Genomic DNA, 2611 nt, shown 5'->3' with positions numbered 1-2611 from the left:
AGTCAGGCATTAACATGGATATGCTGGGATTCTTAGGGATGCAATGTTAATTCTTGCACTATTATTGCCGGCTGCCTGCAATTTGGCAGTTCAAATCTCACCAAGCTCAAGGTTGACTCATCATTCTGAGGTGGGTAAAATGAAGAGCCAAATTGTTGGAGGCAATATGCTGACTCTATAAACCTCTTAGAGAGGGCTATAAAGCACTGTGAAGTAGTATATAGCAATAGCAATAGCAATAGCAGTTAGACTTATATACCGCTTCATAGGGCTTTCAGCCCTCTCTAAGCTGTTTACAGAGTCAGCATATCGCCCCCACAGTCTGGGTCCTCATTTTACCCACCTCGGAAGGATGGAAGGCTGAGTCAACCTTGAGCTGGTGAGATTTGAACCGCCGAACTGCAGCTTAGCAGTCAGCTGAAGTGGCTGCAGTACTGCACTCTAACCACTGCGCCACCTAGGCTCTTATAAGCCTTCAGCACCTGGTATTCCCAGGCGGTCTCCCATCCAAGTACTAACCAAGCCTGACCCTGCTTAGCTTCCGAGATCAGATGGGATCGGGTGCTTTCAGGGTAGTATGGCTGTAGATCATACTATAGTATAAGTATAAATGCTATTGCTATTGCTATTATTCTATCTAACTAGATATGGCAAAAAAAGAAAATATATTCCATAATGCTAAATTCATTGTCACTGAAGTCCACGTAGAAACAGGGCTAATATTAGAATCTCATCTCAGAAAATTTTCAGTTCTTCCATTTTAAATATTCTACTTTGAATGGGCTCTTTATTTTTAAAAGTTTCCTTTCTATTTTTTGCAGTGAAAACCTGCTATGGTGCAGTAGTGACAAATTTACAATTACAACAAATTAGGAAAGAACAATATGCACAATTGTCTATGATCAAACTATGGAGATGCTCCCATCCAGTTATGATTCAGTATTCAAAATAATGAGATGGATCAGTACTTTTCATTCCGGGCCATGCATATAAATATAATACAACAAAATATGCCCCCAGAATATATTTTTTTAGAAATTTGGATTCTATCACATACATCCGTTTACTGGCCAGGTTAATAAAGGAAATAAAGGATAAAGAGCCATGCCTATAGAATACAATGAGAAGTAAACCAGGAGGTGCTCAACTGAACATTTTGCCCAGGACTCTAAATTTATTAGAAGCAAATTATCAATACAACACGCTTCATGTGGAAAGGACTTGATTTTAAAGTTCTTAATTCTTCTTTTTTCAGACTACTAGCAAAACTGCTTATGAGTTTCAAAATCCTTCAGTCTAGCTGCCAAGTCTCCTATAAGTAACTGCAATATGCATTTCTACACTCCATTCTATCCTTCAGAAGCAAGATGTTATAGGCCCAAAGAGCCGAGGTGGCGCAGTGGTTAGGGTGCAGTACTGCAGGCCACTTCAGCTGACTGTTATCTGCAGTTCAGCTGTTCTAATCTCACCGGCTCAAGGTTGACTCAGCCTTCCATCCTTCCGAGGTGGGTGAAATGAGGACCCAGACTGTGGGGGGCGATATGCTGACTCTGTAAACCGCTTAGAGAGGGCTAAAAGCCCTATGAAGCGGTATATAAGTCTAACTGCTATTGCTATTGCTATTGCTAAAGGTGAATTTCAGGTATGTGCTGCTTCATCCAACACTCTTTCTTAACAGTAAATCCTCCTGCTATGCAGCTATGCTATACCTTCTACACTACTGGATGGTAGAGTAAGAAAGATGATTCTATAGGTGATAAGCTTTCCAATGTATATCCAATGAATTAGGCATATTATTGATATCCTTCAGTTCTTGTATGTCTTCCCTTTGAAGGATGTTGATTTTTTTTTATTTTTAAGTTTGGAAAAGTGGAGTTTCTGCAGTTTTGTAGATGGATCGCATTTATTAGAGAAACCCTGGTAGAGCAATGGTTAGAATGCAATATTGCAGGCAAACTCTGCCCACAGCCTGGAGTTTGAACCTCACCAACTCAAGATTGACTCAGCCTTCCATCCTTCCAAGATGTAAAGAACTGTGGGGCAGCATATACTTAAGTCTAAATGCTATTACTATTATTACTTTCCTGTTTGCATATAACAGGTCACGTAAATAGGGTTACATGGCTCCATTGGAATTATATTTCTGCCTCATTTCTCACGTTTTCATAACTGTTGAATAGCAATAGCAATAGCAGTTAGACTTATATACCGCTTCATAGGGCTTTCAGCCCTCTCTAAGCGGTTTACATAGTCAGCATATCACCCCCAAAATCTGGGTCCTCATTTTACCCACCTTGGAAGGATGGAAGGCTGAGTCAACCCTGAGCCGGTGAGATTTGAACCGCTGAACTGCTGAACTAGCAGTCAGCTGAAGTGGCCTGCAGTACTGCACTCTACCCACTGCTCCACCTCGGCTTGAACAATGAAAACGTAAAAGAGTTCATACAAGTGTTCAAGCCTAAAAATACAAAGTAGTAAAATAAAAGAATGATTGTATAAGCGAAATATTGTGCACAATAAAGATTTTTTGCATACCCTACATACCGTATTTTGCTGCGTATCAAAACAATTCAAAGGAGACACTTTTACCCTTTCAAAAGCAATGCACTTC

General features: G+C 40.2%; 1 non-coding gene across 1 annotated transcript; it reads right to left on the bottom strand.

Annotated features, from left to right (window-relative positions):
• Positions 1–470: 470 nt before the first annotated feature.
• LOC148043677 (5S ribosomal RNA) lies at positions 471–589 on the bottom strand. Its single transcript, XR_015698103.1, has one exon. It is a non-coding gene; the product is annotated as a 5S ribosomal RNA (ribosomal RNA).
• Between the last annotated feature and the right edge of the window lie 2022 nt (positions 590–2611).

Source organism: Thamnophis sirtalis, unplaced genomic scaffold (genome assembly GCF_051295495.1).
Source record: "Thamnophis sirtalis isolate CommonGarterSnake01/CBP01778 unplaced genomic scaffold, rThaSir2_p1.2 scaffold_11, whole genome shotgun sequence".
Taxonomy (NCBI): domain Eukaryota; kingdom Metazoa; phylum Chordata; class Lepidosauria; order Squamata; family Natricidae; genus Thamnophis; species Thamnophis sirtalis.
This window is presented reverse-complemented; position numbering and strand designations above follow the sequence as displayed.